General features: G+C 45.6%; 1 protein-coding gene across 8 annotated transcripts in view; it reads right to left on the reverse strand.

Moving 5' to 3' along the window:
• Pacsin2 (protein kinase C and casein kinase substrate in neurons 2) overlaps nt 1–19,552 on the reverse strand; it is a 94,417-nt gene that overhangs the window by 55,216 nt on the left and 19,649 nt on the right. Inside the window, exon 1 of one of the 8 annotated variants that reach the window (XM_029547727.1) lies at nt 4,402–4,538. The exons of 4 other annotated variants lie outside the window; for them this stretch is intronic. The gene's annotated coding sequence lies outside the window, so the exon portion shown is untranslated. Of the gene's footprint in view, nt 1–4,017; nt 4,212–4,313; nt 4,539–19,552 lie in introns of those variants that run through there. 3 more of the 8 variants (XM_021216589.2, XM_021216588.2, XM_029547728.1) reach the window with 3 other exon arrangements.

Below are 19,552 nucleotides of genomic sequence, written 5' to 3' on the forward strand. Positions count from 1 at the left end.
AAGAGAGAAGAGAGAAGAGAAGAGAGAAGAGAGAAGAGAAGAGAGAAGAGAGAAAGAGAGAAGAGAGAAGAGAGAAGAGAAGAGAGAAGAGAGAAAGAGAGAAGAGAAGAGAGAGAAGAGAGAAGAGAGAAGAGAGAAGAGAGAGAGAAGAGAGAGAAGAGTCTCTTCGCCTAGTGCTGAGCCTGAGATAACTAGTAAGTCTCTTCTCTGAGGCTGTCACTGAACTGAGTCTGAAGAAAAGCCCCAAACAAGCATAAAAGTACAGAAGGCCTAAATATCAGGAACACAAATTCTCCTTGATTTCTGAGCTAGCAGCAATCCTGAGGCTGTGCATCTGCCCCCAACAGGACCAGCACTGCAGGAGCCTCAGACACAACCCCTCACAGCTTTGACTTAATATAGGAGACCAAATGGGCAGAACCTGGAACAAGAAGAATCATTGTGTGTTAAATAGTACTAGCTGACTCCAGCAAGAGATGATCAATTACATTATTAGGAAAAGGAAGCCAGATGAAATATCCTATACAAAACACATACTAGAACTACAAGAGGAGCTGAAGAGATATTTTCAAACAGTAAGAGTGCTGTCTGCTCTTGCAGGACCCAGGTTCAATTCTTAGCACTCACATGGCAGCTCCCTCACAATCATCTCTAACTCCAGTATCAGGGGATCCCATGCCTTCCTCTGGCCTCTGAGGATACCAAGCATGCATGTGGCACGCAGATATTCATTATACAGGCAAAGCACTGGCATACAGAGGGAGGGAGGGAGGGAAGGAGGGAGGGAAGGAGGGAGGGAAGGAGGGAGGGAGGGAGATGAGAAACAATAAATTGAAAAAAAATAATGAAAATATAAGAGTAAGTCTTAAACATTGAGAAACAACATCACTGAGGTGGGGCAGGGCTTTAGGCCCAGGTGTTACCATCAGGGTCACAATCAGAAGTAACAACTCTTTCAGGAATGCTAACAAAAGGTGCCCATTACAGTGGCAGGGGAGTCCCACCTCTGCCCTGCAGGGTGAACATCTCACTGATGGAGCTCACTTCATTCTTGGCTTTTATAGATTATAGTAGGTATACTTTTACTAAACTCAATTTTAAGCATAAATTCAATTTTAAGCACAAATGAAATATTTATTAAAAATAACACCCATTTTCCTAGGGTGTATGTATTTCAGAAATTTTATTATTTAATCATGGTCTGGGCAGGTCCAAAGAAAACTCCAACTCCCCAAACCCTAAGGACAGAAGTCCAACTGCCCAGAAACGAGCTCAACCTCAACTGGAGCAAGGCTTCTGGGAGTTAGACAAAGGCCAGCATTCCTCAGGGATTGTGAAGCTGGTTCCCCTTTACCAAAAGAAGTTACTTGCCTTACTTCTGGTGCAAGGGACACATGGCGACCTGGGGCACTTATAGCATATCACAGCATATGCTGGTATCACACATACCTGCTACGCATTTCAAAGTCAGTCCTAGCCCTTCTCACCTCCCCCCCCCCACAACTACCCATTCTCCTTATAACCCTGCTATCCTTGCTATGTCCCACCCCCTTTGCTCTCTTGTGTACGCTCGTGAGATCTCTGTCTCTCTCTGTCTCTCTCTGTCTCTCTCTGTCTCTCTCTCCCCCAACCCCCCCTCCTGCTTCCCTCCAACCTCTCCCCAACAGCCCTGGCCATGCTCAGTCTACTTCCTCCCCTCTCTGCCCTGGACTCTTTCAGATGCCTCTGGCTGTTTTCTCTCTCCTATCTACAGGAAAAGCCTTCCTCCTAACCATACCATGGAGCGGGCATAGTCTTAGCTTATACAAACCTCATTGTGTAGCCCTGGCTGCTCTGAGCTCAGTATGTAGACCAGGCTGGCCTGGACTTCACAGAGATCCACCTGCCTCTGCCTCTGCCTCTGCCTCTGCCTCTGCCTCTTGAGTGCTGGTATTAAAGATGTGTACCACACCTTGCCTGTTTCATAAATTTTTAAGGATTATACTCTAAATATTTTAGAAAATAAAAACACATACTATCTATAACCCCCCCCCCCAAGGTTCTAAGTAGGCTTTGGACAGCGGCAGAGAGCCAAACCAAGGTGGATGGACAGTCATCCAAAGTTCTCAGCCAGTCTCTGCTCATATCTGAGTTTCAGGAGGACTTAAATTCAGGTTTTCGCAGAGAACTCTATGAAGGCTGGATGCTAGAGACTGAGACCAAGGCTGCACATCCTAAGCACTGCTCTACTCCAAGAGACTAAGTTTAAAGATTTTGAAAAGCTGTGAATACGTTCCATTTCATTCATTAAACCATTTCTTTCTTTATTTACATTATAATTTTTAAAGTTTCATGTTGCAAAACCTGTCTCAAGACTTAAAAGCGGTCAGTGTTCCCATGCAGGAACTGAAACACACAAATACTAAGAAAAAGAAGCTTGTGTTCTAGGTTTTCCTGTCATGTTTCCTCTTTCAAAGAAGAACCAAGTGCTTGTCCATCTCTTGTACTGGATGTGATCATAATAGGCCTAGCAGTGTCCTGTACAGACGACACAGAATGGGGCTCACTTGGCTGGGACCTAATTTAGGAGAGAGGCAGGAAAAACCACGAAATAGAGACCTCTTTATTTTCCAGAAAAAGTATCTCTCAGAGGCAGAACTGACAGTGCCCTTTGTACTGACAATGACCTCATTATACATTATACTCTATATTAATCTACTTTATTCATTATGCATCTATGCCAAGTAGTACTCAGCAAAAATTGTTATTTAATAAAAGCTGAGTGTTTGGAAATAAAAAAAAGAAAATGAACTCTTGGGCCCAGGGTTGTAGTTCAGCAAGAGAACATTCCCGCCTTGAACGATCTGAGAGGAGGAAACCATCTAAGGTAGAATGTTGAGAAAGCATGCCTACCACAAATAATGACCTAGAAAGCAGGAATCTTGGCTTTGTGACTCCACTAACAAGCTGCGTGACCTTGAATGAGTCACTGCCCTTCTCAGTCTTGATTCCTTTATCAAAATGGAACCACTCCAAGAGCACTCTACCTCAAAATACCAAGTCCCTACCTTTAAAAACTAAGCCACAAAATACCTTAGCATCTGGGTGAAGAGGCAAATTTTTAAAAAGGAACAACAAAGAAGGCTTATTCTTACTGACTGGTGGAGCGCTCACCTGCAAGGCATGCTTGAAGTTACTGAAACCTCTTTGTTATTTTCACAAATGCGGCATTTAAAGAATATTCAATAGAATTTTCCATGATCCAGAACGTTTGATGAAAGAGCTACTCATAACTACAAGGGCAAAACTAAAACTGGTGGGCCTGATTAAGGTCTCAAAGTCACGCACTATATATTGTGAAAGTTTCCCATGACCCAAAAAGTGCTAGATACATATGCAAATCATAGCAGTGATGCTCTAACAAGCAAGCATGTCTGAGTGGTGGCACAACCCACACCAGCAGAACATTTACAAGGACCATAGCAGGTCACTGCCTGGTTCAATGTTCATGGCATAGGTAACCCGGTAAAAGTGCGTCACGTAGGGACAGTCACTTAATCGAGGAGGTAGGTGGGGGTGGATGGGTGGGTGGGTATGTTTTTTTCCTTTTTAAGCTTTAAGTTGCACTTACAGTACTACAAAAATAAGGGAGGAGGGAGTGGTAATTTTTCAGTTCCAGAATATGACTTCTGAGGTAAGAAATAATTTAAAATGTATATGAGGCTGTTCAGTTTTTAAAACAGAATGTTTGTTATCAAGTAAAGACATAAGTTTCTAGCACTGGGGATAGGGCACAGGGTCTGAGAATACAAAGAGGAAAGAGATGACTCAGGCCACAAGCAAGCAGAATGCTAATTTGGGGAGTGCCCCCCCCCCATCCCAGCAAGTACAGTCAACTGGAAAAGCTAATTTGCTGGCTCTTCTCTGTGTCTATAGATTAGTTCTGGCTTTTAAGAAAGGAAACATCATAAATAATAAGCACATCGTCTGAAAGTAAGGAAATAACAGGCCTCTAGTAAGGAATGGTAACTCGGGTACCTCAGTTAGCTAGGCAGTTAGATCCACTCCTCTTGAGGAACACAAGCCACAGAAACCATGCTGCAGCAGCTCACAGTCACCCACTGGGAAAGGAACCATGTACACGTTCCAAGCCAGAGTCACCGATTATAAAGTACAAGTAGACATTTTTTTGTTGTTGTTCAGGTCAAAATCTAGCACAGGAGAATCAAGCACTTGCAGTCATTTTCTCAGGACAAAACATTCCATGCTGGTTAATGTGGAACTTGGCTGAACACTTCCGTCAAGAACCTCTCAAACTAGGTACACTTACTTACAAGGTGAGACTGCTGGCAATCACGCGAACAAATAAAAACAAAGTGCAGAAATTCGACTTTCAGAAGGTCTACCTTAAAGCACACTCACGTTTCTGTCAGCCGCTGGCTGCAGCAGCCTAACTGCAGATCTGCTGAGCACCTGCCTCCTTCCGACCCTGCTGGTAGGTCTGACCTCCCTCTCCCAGCTGAAGTCTCCCAGCACATTTCATCATTTCCTGTTGGCTGCTAAGATAAGGTCACTCCTTACACTGCTGCATTCACAGTACAAGCTCCAGGTTCTGACTGCTGCTGGCTCCTGCGTGCCTGGCCCATCACAAAACAGCTTTCCTTTCAGAAAGTAACCCAGGAGTCAATCTGAGTATTCCCATGGAAAACCAGAGAAAAGAGGTCTGGTAACAAATTCAAGCTGCTATCCCAAACCAGTGTGTGGTCACCAACTTACATGACAGACTCAGCCTTGTCTTTAGGGTCTTTCTACTTAGGACAGAAAAGGACATGCTTGGGGTCTTGGGGCAGCTGTAATGTGGCCAATGTTCCCCGGGCTTGCCTCTGTGGGCGGGCTAATCTTGGTGTCCCTACAACTGCACTCTACTCTCAGGCTGCACTCTCCAACGCAGAGCAGAACAGCTAGTTAGTGGAAGACAAGCCTGACACAGAAGACAGGACAGGGACAGGTATGGAGCCACTGTCCACTAAGAGGGAGGGCTCACAAATATTCAAGATTAAAAAGAAAAGGCCACCCTACTTCTTCTATAATAAAGAACTGAAAGTAAAAGGAAAAACAATGCTAAACTTTTGGGCATAGTGTGTGCACAAGAATACAGAGTCATGAGCACACTAGAGCGAGCAAGGGAGAACCCCACCCAACCGCTGGGATGAGTGCCGGGAAGTGGGAAGAAGCAGAAGGAGCAGGGAGGTTCTGGGTTTCTGGTTCTGTTTGGTTTTTTCCTTCAGTACTTGAGACAGAACCTAGGATCTCATACAGCACTGTGTCACTACACTACAGACCCACATCCAGGCCTGTTGTCTGGTTCTTATAATCATATATATACTGTATATGTGAAAATCCATACACAGTCATGTCTGAACATATTATTTGTCAATAAAGGTTGTTTAAATTCTATGTAAGGTGGCTCCGCAGGTAAAGGTGCTTGCTGCATAAGCCCAGCTACCTGAGGTCCAACCAGGAAACTGTCCCCTTGCTTCCCTCCCACAAGCCCTACCCCTTCCACACAGCCAGCAAGGATGCTGTTTAAGTGGCAGTGGCTGAAAAGGGATCACTTTAGGACAGTTTCTACCTTAAAACATGAACCAAGAGGAAGAACGGAGTAAAGTTAACTTATGTGACTGACAAAACAAAACTTGGAGGGAAAATGATGAACATGAACAGCCAGTCATTTATCAGGTTCTCTGATGTCACTGTTCACTTGGGCATGGCACTCTAAAGTCAGCCAGACTTGTACAAATCAGTTGGAGATCTCTTTCTTTAATCTTGTGCTGGAAATCTCTTAACAGAAAGATCAGAAAAGACCACATCAACAGAAGTTATCACTAGACCTCAATGGCAGAAAGGGAAGGGGAAGCAAGGGTACCTGACAGTCCAGCCTCAACAGGCTCATGCGTCCCATATATCTGGGTCCCTGAACTGAGAAACACAAAGTCCAATGGCTCAGCTGGGCTGGTGGTGGAAGTCCTGCAAGGGCCCTCTAACTACAGGGCCATTCGTTAGCATTCCAACCTCCACATCTGCAAAAAGATCAAGCCAGCTGCCCCAGCAGAGCCACTACAACAGGTTCTCAACCTGTGGGTCATGACCCCTTGGACGAATCTCCAAAATATATTCACAGTATGGTTTATAACAGTAGCAAAATGAGGTAGCAATGAAGATAATTTTAAGGTTGGGGCTCACCACAGAATGAGGAGCTATTAAAGGGCCGCAGCGTTAGGAAGGTTGAGAACTGCTGGCCTAGAAGGTCTGGGACCCATGGTCTCGTCTCTCCTCCCTGTCTGCTCCTCCTCCTCCTCCCTTCTTTCCCTTTACAAGATGCTGGTTTGCATACAACTGAGTGACACTGACAAAACACCTCCCCAGTCTCCAGTGTCTGTCCCTGGCTTGACAGCCCTAATCCTAATAGCGTAAGTCTGCAAAAGCAAAAGACTCTTCTTGGGCTCCTCCATGGCTTCTGCCATCCCAGGGGGAACAAAACTCAGCCACTGCCACTTCTGCAGTACACTACAGACCATGCACTGCACCGCGAGGTACCAGAGTCAAGGACTAAACTCCCTACCATTCTAGCCTAAGTATATTTTATTGAGACTCAAACTTTAAGGTCACTGACTCTACCAATGGTTCCAGCTAGCCAGCATCACTCAACTTCTCTCCGCTGTCACAAATACCAAGTAAATATTCAACTACAGAAAGGAACTTACTACTAAGTCAAGTCAGTTGGTGGGAGATCATTTGGAGAGAGGAGGGTAGAGGCTAATTTCAATCCTAATGTTAGTCTTGCCTATTGTTTAGGAACCAAGATGTAAATGAGTCATCTGGCTCTGTTCCTCCCACATCTATGCCAAATTTCTAACAGTCTCTATCAGAAAATGCACCAGCACAAAGCTGAACTATCTTTGGCAAAGTTTAAAAAAAAAAAAAAAAAAAGGTAAAATCTTACATAAGCTTCTTTGCTTTTCTGGCAGTTGTCCAATCATGGAGGAGAGGGAAGAAAAAAAAAAAAATAGAAAGAGGAAGCAGCAACACCAAGCTAACTAAAGCTGAAAGCCCAACTACAGTGCCAATGTAGTAGAACAGTTCCCCTCACTATACAGCATGTAAAGCCCCCAACACCATCAAGAGAATAGATACTTGTGGGCTCTTGTCTGTGTACATGCACACATATTCAAATGCATGTATGTGTGCGTGAATGTTGGAGGCAATCATGTACCATCTATTTCTTTTGAGACAAGGTCTCTCACTGTGGCATTCTGGCTGGTTAGGATCTCTCTATGCAGATCAGGCTAGCCTTTTCAAACTCACAAAAAAACATCTGCCTCTCTCCCTCCTGAGAACCGGGACTAAAGCCGTGTGCTGCCATATCTGACATCTACTTTTTATTTTTTTGAGACAGCATCTCTCACTGGCCTGGAGTTTGCCTAGTAGACCAGCCTGGCTCCGCCCCATCAGCAATGAGATTACAAGCATGTGCCCACATCCAGGTTTTTCCCGAGTGTTCTGGGATCAAATTCAGATTTTCAGTTTGCAAGGCAAGGATTCTGCCAACTGAGCTATCATTTCAGCCCAACACCTGCATTTCTAACTCAACATGTAGCGGTAAAAATGTCCTTTTGGAGGTTAAGATGTCACACTGCCTATGACCTGGGAATAGTTTATATGTTTTCTGGGGCGATGTACTGAAGCTGGAACACAGTCCAAGGAGGAACTCTAACGTTCAAAGCACAGATGCAGAGCAAGGTTCAGCGAGTCTGGGGACATGTTTAAGAGTCAAAGTAGGTCATGTTGTGTGAATGCTTTATTGGTATGATTTCCATCTATTTACATATATTTAATTTCACCATCTGCTACAGTTTGGCTGTCAAGTGTCCCCCTAAGACCATGTTGTAAAGAGTTCTCACTGTGTCACTACTAAGGACTTGTAGAAGGGAGCATGTGCTCAAAGGAACTGTGGGACCATGGCCTTTCTTTCTTGAATCCCAGCTACCAAGTGTCTTACGCTCCACGCAACTCTACCATACAGCACCACGAGGTGCTGCCCCAACACAAGCCCAAAAGCTACAGGCAACCAACTAACTGTGCATGAAATCTCCAAACACGTCCATCAATATAACCCTTCCCTCTTCACAGTCTGTGGTTGTTATAGTGAAAAGGCAACTTAAGGACGGATCATGTCCACATGGCTGAAGGCCTGAGACCACTCACACACTGCATACCCACAAGGAGGCAGAGAGTTGAATGCTTGTACTCAGCTCATCTTATCTTTTATTCAGTCCAGAACTGCAGCCCACAGGACGGTGCCACCCACAGTTAAAGTGGGTCTTCCTGCCTCAATAATCCAATCCAGAAATTCCCTCAAATACATGCCCACAAGTGTGTTATTTAGGTTGGTTCTAAAGCCTATCGACTTCACAATTATCCCGTCTCAGTGATGAAGACCTAACACTCCACCTGACCCTGTACGTATGGAAAGCTACAGGCTAAGTATAAGTAAGTAGTTCACTATGCCTGTTCTTAAGCACCTTCAAGTCTGGTAGGGTGGATGGACAAATACCCAGAGAACCACACAGAGTGACGAGCACTGTGTCTAGGGTTCTAAGCAGGGAACCAAGCTAGACCAGGGAATGAAAAAGGTGAAGAACTAACTCCCTAGAAAAGTGAACCCCTAAGCTGATCCCCTTCAGCACTCACCTCCAAGGGAGGCAGGGGCTCCTGACTTAATCAGAAAGTGCCTTTATTGAGGGCAAGAGGAGGAGGAGGCAGAGGCGGAGGAGGAGGCCTGTTACCTCCCAATACTTCATCTTCAAGAGGTCTTACTGAGAAAGCCACCTTGGGCTGGAGGGTAGGCTCGGCAGGTAAGAGCACTTGCTGCCGGCCTGCTGACCTGAGTTGGATTCCCAGGAGTCACATGACAGGGGAGAACCCACTCCTGCTAGCTGTCCTCTGACTTCCACACAGGCAGTATGGTGCACACATGTGCACACAAACATGCTAATAACATGAAATAACTTGTGACTATTGTGACATGTGTCTGCATGTCTGACTGTTGGTAAGAGGCTGAGGTACATATTCTACATACCAAAGTGGACTGTACCTGGCCTCTGGATTCTCCCAGCATCCCCTAGTCCTTATCTGGCATACACCACTTTCTACCCTGACCTTTCCAGCCCATGGGTTAGGATTTCTCTCCCCCAGAAGCTCTTTCCTATATAATCCAGACATTTTGGTCTCTCTCCTCTCCCTTTCTCTCTTTCTCTTCCCCTCCCCCACCTCCCTCCCAATGGCAACTTCCCTGGTCTCCTTCCTTGGGACCAGTGAACTCACCTGAGAGCTGCTTCCCAATAAACCTGCCTTTAAAATACTCTAATCTGGCTTTTAATTTTCAATTTTTGAATTTTATTAAATTTTTTATTTTTAAATTTTTAATTGGCTTATTTCGCTGTAGAGAATAACTTATCGGTGACTTATAAAGATGGAGAAAATATATGTTGAGGTGCTAATGTGATTTTCTTCTGAACACCTGCATTTCTATTTTACAAAGTGCATTTATTGGTTTTAGAAAGGAGAAACAGGGCTGGAAAGATGGCTGGAAAGTCAGTGGTTAAGAGCACTGACTGCTCTGCTAGAGGTCCTTAGTTCAAGTTTCACATGGTGGCTCACAACCATCTGTAATGGAATCTAATGCAGTGTACTCATATAAATAAAAAAGAGAGAAAAAGAAGGAAGGAAGGAAGGAAGGAAGGAAGGAAGGAAGGAAGGAAGGAAGGAAGGAAGGAAGGGCTTCCTTCCTGAGTCCTCTAACTGGACAGACAACATGGAGGCTAAGTCAAAGGTCAACCCTGTTACTGTGCAGAGAGGTAGGACCACTGCATTTCAAAGCCCACAGGCCAATGTCCACCCACAGACTTTTACAATATCCACAGTGCTGGATGACAACTTGCCACAGCTGAAGTCTACCATTCTGAAAGCCCTGCTCCAGAAGGAGGCTAGTCACCACAGCTGGCTCCCTGACTGTGTACACTTCGTTGAGAAAGAACAAGGTCATTCCACACCATTTACTCCAAAAAGGCAAGTGTGAGGTTCTGTGCTCCCTTCTGGAAGAAGCATAAACCTAGGTGTTGGGAAATGCTTTGTACACCATGTATCTGAACCCTGCCTTCTGCACCAGAAGATGTGGGGCACTCCAGATTTTGTTATTGTCATTATTAGGAAGCATGTCCTGACTCGGTATTTTGTAAAACATTGTTCTCTATCACCTTCAGATTGATCAATAAAGAACTGATCAATCTATCAGCTGGGCAGGAGAAATAAGGCAGGACCGCCATGCCTGGAGAGAGACAGAGAGGGTGTCAGGTGTGCTGAGGAGTCTCCATGAGGTCACAGATACAGGAAGCCAGGGTGAGACCAAGATGGCAGGCAATGGGACACGGGTTAGACTAGCTCACCTCCCCCTCCCCTTAGTGCCTGAAGCTTTCAGTAAGAAATACCAGGTCTCTGTGGTACTTATTTGGAAGATAAAGGGGGCAATAGAAAAGCCCCCTAAACCCTCAACTGAACCCAAAGGCAGAGGCACCCTAGACCAGCACTCGATTTACAGGTAGCCACAGCATTGGACGGTGGTTCCCTAATCCCAAAAGCGAAGGAATCCCAAGTGGTAGGTGTGAGGAGGAGATTTCCATGAATAAGTCAGTCTTTCTTCCGTCACTGGATGAACAGAATAACAAGACTGGCAGACTCAGAGTGGTTAGTGCTGACCATGGCCACAGTGTCTCCAGCCACCAAAGGAAAACAGTCTATGAGATTATCAGAGTAAGTAAGGCCTTTGAAATGAAGGAGACACCTCTGTAAGCTCATGACCATACAAAGGGATCAACAACTCCAAGTGACTAGTAATTACTGAGGATGACAGTGGGTAGCTTCCGAAGCATGAGGTCAAGTCTGCAGCAGCTGTCAGGGCTCCAGGCTCCCTGCATCCCCAGCCAGTCCACCCCATGCCTACAGCAGCACTCTTCATGCTCGCCAGTCTCAGAGGGTCATCTAGCTAAGACTAAGCTGAAAACAGAGTCGGTACCTAAACTATCACATGCCATCTAGTTATGAAAGCTGGGTTTAGAGCTGAGTGGAGGTGACACATGCCTTTAACCCCAGCGTGCGCGGAGGCAGGCGGATCTAAATTCAAAGCCAGCCGGGTCTGCATGATTGAGTCCAAGACAGCCAGGGCTCTATTACACAGAGACAGACAGACAAACAAACAAACAAACAAATCTGTTTTAGGTTTTCTTGTTTTGTTTTGTTTCCTTTTTTAAAACTCAGACAAGGTCCCACTGTGTGACCCTCCCTGTCCTAGAATTCCCTGTGTTGAACTCATGAACAATTTACCTGCCTCTAGAGAGCTGGGGTACAGGAGTTGCCTCCGTGACCAGCTTTAAACTAGGTAAAGGTGAACTGTGACAGTCACTGTGTGCTGGGCTCCGCACTGCAGCCATGGCCCCACAGGGGAGACACAGAGCCACTCAAGCACAACTTCACCTCTGGTCTTTCTGACCTAGAGAGCAGGCTCAGAACCACTAAGTCTACCTGCCACTTGAAGCTGGTTAGGAATTCAATCACACTTTTAATGAAGAGGCCTCAGATGGGTCTCTCACCAAGCACCTTCCTGCACATGTAACAGCAGCAACTACAGAAATGGAAGCAGGCACCTGGATTGGGAAGTGGTGAAAGGCACGTGAGAAATAAATTTATTACGACTTGGACTTTAAGATGATTTTGTGGCCAAGGTCAAGACAGAGGTAAGGGGGCTGGAGAGATGGCTCAGTGGTTAGTAGTTCTGACTGTTCTTCCAGAGGTCCTGTGTTCAATTCCCAGCAACCACATGGTGGCTCACAACCATCCGTAATGAGATCTGGTGCCCTCTTCTGGTGTGTCTGAATACAGCAACAATGTACTCACATATATTAAATAAATAAGTCTTAAAAAAAAAAAAAAAAAAAGGAAAAAAAAGACAGAGGAAGGTTCCTTTAATAGAATTGCTGACCAGAGCCCCAATACACAAGCAAACAGTATTACTAGCTATGGGTCCCAGCAGGTTCACCATTGAGTCTGTCTCTTCAACTATCACAAAGACCAGCCTCTTCTACATCCCAGGTACTGAGAAGATAAAAATACCTGGTACTGTGTGTTAGCTAGCTTTTCATCATGGGCATTACATTTTTCTGAGAGATGTCAGGAAGAAAAGACTTTCAGATCTTAATTCCAAAGGATTCAGCTTCTTGGCTGTTTCTGGCCTCTGTGTGTGTGTGTGGGGGGGGGGCAAGATATAGGCCCTAAGGACATGTCCTCCCACTAGGCTCTACATCCTAAAGGTTCCAGAATCTCCCAAGCAGCACCACCAGCTGGGGACCAAACTTTCATCACTCCAAATCAGTACCTACTTGCTTCTGGCTGTCCTCCATCTGCCCACTGTAGTAGTTGAATGAGATACGTCCCCAATAGGCCCTGGTCTTTGAACATTTGGTCCCCAGTTGGTGGCACTATTTGCAGAGGTCTAGAAGATGTGGCCTTGAAGGAAGTATGTCAAAGTACGCTTTGGGAGTTTACAGACTCGTGCCATTTCTAGTTTGCCCTCTCTGATCATATCTGTAGAACAAGATGTGGGCTCTCAGCACCCACGCCCACCTGCTGCCTCCATCCTGCCACTGTGAACCCTGCCACTGTGGACTCTAACCCTCTGGAACAAGAAGCAAAATAAACTCCTCTCTAAGTTGATTTCCTTGGTCATGGTGTTTTATCACAGCAACAAAAACATCACTCCTACCCACTAATGGCCCCATCCAATGAATGACAGGCAGTACATCCCACCAAGGACCCAACACCTTTATCTCTAACTAGAGCACCTTTCTTTCAGTTTCCAAGGTTGGCTTTGAACTTGAAGCAGTCTTCTTGCCTCATCCTCCCAAGTGCTGAGATGACAGATGTGAGTCACCACATCCAACTCACTTTCCTGTGAACACTAGACTGGCACTGTGCCTGACAAACTGACCTGTTAACTGGGTGTGATTCTTATTTCCATCCCACCTTCTTACAAATGGCAGACATGTCTGCCTATCAGGGAAGGAGGGCCTTCCCGGAATGCTCTTCTGTCCATGCTGTCTCTACCACCTCCATACTTGTAGTAGAGAGCTCATCCTGGAGAAGGCAGAAAGCAGCTCCTTTGTCCCAGTGAGATCATCCAGTTGAGAGGTCCTAAGCAATGAGAGTGAAGTTTCTTCTCCTCCCTTACTCTCCCCTGTCATCCTATAGCATCTACATAGGAGATCTCCTTTGCAGACCCAGCTGACTTTTGAAAAGACTGACTCTGGGCCTAGGATGTGGACACCAGAGTGAGCAAGCCCACTTATGAGTACTACAGATCCACATACAGATCTATAGTCTACTACATCCCTTACATGCTGAGCACACACCACAATCACCTCTGCCTCTGAGTAAAGTCTATGAGAAACACAGGTGTCCCTGCACTGACAGATCTACATAAAGAAGGCTCACAGCCACAGTGTTTATCATGCTCAGGACCACTGAAGCAATCTAGTAATGGCTGACAGAATAAACTGTGGTCTGTGCATGACATGGGGAACTTTTGTCAATTTGACTTCACCACAAATAATTAGATACTTGACCAAATATTCTGAATGCTTCTACACGAGATGAAATCCGTATTTCTTAATAAAAATAACTGTTTAACATATATTTTTTAAATTTTATGTGCATCAGTGTTTTGCTTGCATGTATATGTCTGTGTGAGGGTGTCAGATCCCCACTGGAATTGTGAGCTGCCATGTGGATGCTGGGAATTGAACCAGGGTCCTCTGGAAGAGCAGCCAATGCTTTTTAACTTCTGAGCCATCTCTCCAGCCTCCTGAGATCAACATTTTAATTAGCTGGTTTTAGATTGTCCTCCCTGGTGTGGATGGGTCTTATCTAATCAGCTGAAGATCTGCGAGGAACAAAACCAGTAAGGAAGTGGCCGCCTGCCCACTTCAGGCTAGAACTGCTTACTGGCTCACATGCATGCATGCACGCACACACTATTAGCTCTATTTCTACATAGAGCATTAATACAAATACATGCAAAAGACAATTATGAGTCCTGTTTCATAAAGCATATAGAAACATTAGATACAGATATACGCTTAAATAGATAGTATTCTTTGAAGGGAAAGAAGGAAATCAAGAGAGTGATGAAGGCTCTAGAGCACATTTATCCCTAGCTGATGCAGCAGATTCCCTAGGTCTACACAGTGGTTTCCTTCTCAAGCTGGGAGGCTGGCCGCACGGATTCACTGATATACTTCCAAATGTAGCTCACCAGAACTACAGATACAGCTCAGTAGTAAGTGTCCTTGCCTAGCTCACACAAGCTCTGGGCCCATCCACAAGGCCACATACATCTGAAAGATAAACTAAATAAATCCAACTTACATGCCCATCTCTCTTAGATGAGTTTTAAGTTGTATTAAACAAGACATTTCTAAACTAGGACAGGTGACAGAAATGTCACAAGACAGACACAAGGAAAAAAATCTGTTTAGCAAATGCAGAACCAAAAGCAGAGGGGTGTTAAGACGCCCCTAACCCCAGCTCCCCACTCCCCACTCCCCACCCCCATGGCTTTCAGGCCAATCTGACAGTCTGGTCAGCCTACAGCCCTCTAAGTCTTAGGCCTTCCTTCCCTCTCTCATTTGGAGAACATCCACTCCCTTCTGTGGAGACCAGAAGACAACCTACTTTCAAGTCTCTTCATTCATTCATTCATTCATTCATTCATTCACTCCTCACTGACTTTAATCAGGGTTGTTTGCATGAACACATGTAGAAGATCTCTGTTCTAGAGATCTTAAACTGAGATAGACGTGTAAACTCGGGGGAAGTGGAACCACTGAGTTTCAGAGTGATGCCCACTGAAGCTTCCTCTTTAAGGCAGGTATGCTGTGAGAACCTAGAGAAAGACACCCACGGCTCTGCCACACCAAGCAGTCAGTTTGGCTTGACCTGAATTGAGTCTGAGGCTTATTATTATCATTACCACCTCCATGTTTATCTTTTGTTTTATCTGCATGAGCATATAGTAACAAAGGTGGTAACTTGTAACTAAGAAATCCAATGAAAAACCCTGCCAATAGCCTTTGTTGACAGGTACCAAAAAAGGACACAGGTGCCACATCAAGTTGGTGGCTAAGCTAAGAATCTACTTTGTCCTGCTGACAGCAAAGCAGGGCTCCTGGCTCCAGGCAATGACATTCCTCTGCCCTGAATTCAGCCACCCACATGGGGCAGAGCTCAGGGAGGTTTCTATGTAAGTTCAGGAATGCAGTCTGGCCACGTCTGTGGAATTCCTAAGGAGGATGTGCTGTGTTTCTGGCCTGAAGTTCTAATGGACTCACCTGAGACTCAACCCAAAGATGGTTAGTATCCTGAACACAGCCTGGCCTAGTCTGTTCTGTCTCCCATTCTTCAGGGTGCTTTATGACATTCCCAAATGTAGCTCCATCCCCAGGACCAGTTTCCACTTTCCCCCTGGCAATGGCATCTCAGTTGGGCTTTGGGGAATCTCCTGCCCCTTCTAAACAACAGTCCCTGCCTGGTTCCTTTTCAAGTTTCCTGAATCTGCACGGCCACCACACCCAGTGTCTTCCAAGGATTGGTTTTATGCTCAGACATCCTTAGATCACAAAACCCTTACAGTTTACAGTATTCTAGCAAAGTAGAATTCAACCCTCTTGACCAGTCCCCCTACACATAGACCACTGGCCTCTACAAATAACTGAAATACAAAAAAAAAAAAAAAAAAAAATCCAAAGCATCTGAAATGCTCTTGCCATTGTCCAATGGCCAAGGACAGCAACATGTATTTACATCTCTGCCCAAGAAAAGATATTAGGTTAGACATAAGACAGGCAACTACACATAGGAAACAATGGCCCTGGCCAAAGCCTTCTTCACTATGAAGTCTGTGATTCTTCCTGCTGGAGTCCATGCATTCATTTAAGGCAGTGGCCCTCTCAACCTTCCTAATGCTGAGACACTTCAATACAGTTCCTCACATCACAGTGACCCCCAATCATACAATTACTTTTGTTGCTACTTCATAACTATAATTTTGTTACTGTTATGAATCATAACATGCCATAAATATCTGTTTTCTGATGGTCTTAGGTGCCCCCTGTAAAAGGAATCTTGACCCACGCAGGTTGAGAACCACTGACTTAAGGCATTTGCTTAACATATGTGTGGTATAGGTAGGTATTTAACTGTGGACATTGTCTGTGAGGCATGAAAATTCCTATTGGCCGAATCCCCTTCACCTACAGACCATATGGAACAAAAATATCTCCACGTTGTTCCTAAACCTCAGCCTGTGGCAGTTTTGTTAGTGTTAATTTCCACAAACAAATGCACACATAGACAGTGGTGTAGAAGATGGGGAAGGCAGGTGGCAACAGGAAGGTGGTGGGGCTAGACGACTAGACAGGCTAGTTGAAAAACAGTGAGCTCCAAGGTCAGTAAGAGACCTTGTCTGGAAAGAGTAAGGCAGAGAATGATAAAGTAGACCGATCACATGCACACGCGCACGTGCACGCACGCAGGCACATTCTCATCTCAGACTCCACACACTGACCGCACCACCTGAAGTGACCCCCCTTACCCCCACTCCCTTGCTGACTACGGGACTGGTGTCTCTTCTAAAGCTACTGGCTCCCAGGCTTCACTCTCATACCACAAGTACGCTATGCGAAGGACACATCAAAGTCACCTTGCCTGAGCCTTGGTCCTGTGCCACACACTCCACCTGGCCCAACCCTCCCACCCTTCCATGACCATCACCACCCACTACCACCCCACCACCACCACCCTCAACCTACACAATCTACTCAGACTAGAGGGCTTTCATTATAAGGTCAACAATCCCTTGCCATATAGTCTCAAGTCAGGCAACCTCTAGTTGGATTCCCTTTTGAATTACTACAGAAGGATAAGCATTAGACAAAGGGAAACAAGAAAAAAAGGAAGACCAGAAGCTACTCTAGAGATTATGAAAGAGGGAAATGATGCTGCCAAGAAGAACTTGCTCAATATAAGAAGAAAAGAACCCAGGCAAGCAATGCTGCTGTTAAAAGTGGCTGCCAAGGGGCGGGGGGGGGGGGGATAGGGGGGGGGGGGGGGGGGGGGATAGGGAACTTTCAGGATAGCATTTGAAATGTAAATAAAGAAAATAATAATAAATAAAAATGAATAAATTAATTAATTTTTTTAAAAGTGGCTGCCAGCTGGGCGTGGTGGCGCACGCCTTTAATCCCAGCACTCGGGAGGCAGAGGCAGGCGGATTTCTGAGTTCCAGGCCAGCCTGGTCTACAGAGTGAGTTCCAGGACAGCCAAGGCTACACAGAGAAACCCTGTCTCAAAAAAAAAAAAAAAAAAAAAAGTGGCTGCCACCTTGTACACCATCCCATCTGGTTAGAAGAAAGTAGTGGTCACTCAACCGAAACAGCCGCACAGCACCTATGAGCCAAAGGCCACATTAATCCAGTCAAATGACATTAAACACACCAAAATGACCAACGTGCCCTGGCTCGCACTCCTTGCAGCCCACTGCAAGGACAGCTCTCACACCTGGGCTGCCCATCCCCACCATGGACTCAGAGGACTTTTCCAGGCCACAACGGCCAGAGATCAGAACAGCAATAGACAGGTCCTGCTTACAGGATGTGGAGTGCCTGGTGGAAAATCAAGAAACACAAAAAACATGTACAACAGGATGGCCCTTGCGGTAGGACACAATGGCCCGAAGAATGACAAGAACCAGCCAGGTGAAGAACATTCTAGGAACTGAGAAGTGCATGTGCAAAGACCCTGAGAAGAGGCAGAAGGCAAAACACAGGCATTTGTCTCTGCATCCCATCTCGACTCTCGCCTGTATATCCTAGGAAAACCTTCCTGAGGCTCGGGTCAGATACCACCCCATTCTTCTGCTTAGAAATCTCCAGATTCCCACAGCCCAGACAACTGAGCCACAGACCGCTTGTGTGAGTTTTATAAATAAATGTGCAGCTCTACATACATGCAGATACTAAATTTGTTCCATGAAAGCCCTGACTAAAAGAATCTCTCCTTTATGGCCCACAAGGCTGCCACACCCAATACTTAATTCACAAGGATGGAGAGAGATGGGATTCTGACTCTGCATACTGAGAGTAATCCAACTTCAAATTTTGACTCAGTCACTTACTAGACACATAAGTTGAAAGATTTCTTTTTATTTATGTATTCATGTGTGTTTCTCTGCCCTGTGTGTGTGCAGATGTCTCTAGAGGCCAGAGGAAGGACTGGATCTTCCAGAGAAGCTGTCTGCTGTGGGTGCTGGGAACCAAGCTTGGGTGCTCTGGAAGAGCATCAAGGCTCTTAACTGCTAAGCTATGTCTCCAGGCCCTGGCCAGGTACTGACAACCTCTCTGGGCCCCCTCTATGTACAATTACAACACCAACCATGTAGAATTGTAGTAAGAATTGGAGTCTAAATATGCATGGCTCCATACAGGCTGCTCAGGGTCCCATAGGAAAAGCTCCATCTCAGGTATCTAGACAACACCCCTCAACACCCCTGGCTTTTCCCTACAAATAACTCAAAATAGCCCACTTTCCTTCCAACATCCACTACCCCCACTGACCCACACCATCGTGTTCAGACCAGTAGTCATACCACATAAGACCTCTAAGAATTGTATTTTAAAAACCCACTTCCAAAGATCATAGAAGAGAGCAAAAAACTTGGATGTGCTAGGGAGAATAGAGGGCACTGGAGCACCTCTCTTTTCTTCTTTACATGTACTTGTTAGTTTGTCTGTCTGACTGTCTACTTCTTTGGGAGGTACAAATAGAGAAACATAGGACAACCTGATGGAGGTCCTCCCAAGCACCTTTCCCTGTCTACCTCTGCCAAATGCCCCAAAAAGCTCTCAAGCACAGGGCACTTGCTGAAGAGGCACACTCAGACTGAACAGGTAAGCAGGGCTGGAAAGAGAAGTTGACAATGAAATAAACCTGAACTCATGTTCATGTACCCCAACCTTCTATGCCCCTCTACCTCTGTGTCCCCTTTCCTCCTCTACATTTCTACACCCCTTAGCTCCCTGCAACATCAGGCAATCAAATGAGATTGCTCAATCCTGTTTCTAGTAACTAAAAGAAGATACTACACAGTGGCTGAAACAATCTGGTTCAAAGGTCAGAACCCTAAGAGCCTGTAGGAATGTGCCTCAGGTATGCAAGCCAGGAATCCTCCCCACACCCTCCCTCAACTACAGCCAAGCAAGAGCCAAACCAGGCAGCTGCAGGCCTACAGACCAGCGAAGGCAGCAATGTTCCTAAGGCACTCAGAGCAAAAGCAGTGACTTCCAGAGACACCAGTCTTGAGCCATTCTAATCAGCCGTGGCCCAGCCCCTACATTCCAAAGAAACATTG

Source organism: Mus pahari, chromosome 17 (genome assembly GCF_900095145.1).
Source record: "Mus pahari chromosome 17, PAHARI_EIJ_v1.1, whole genome shotgun sequence".
Taxonomy (NCBI): Eukaryota; Metazoa; Chordata; class Mammalia; order Rodentia; family Muridae; genus Mus; species Mus pahari.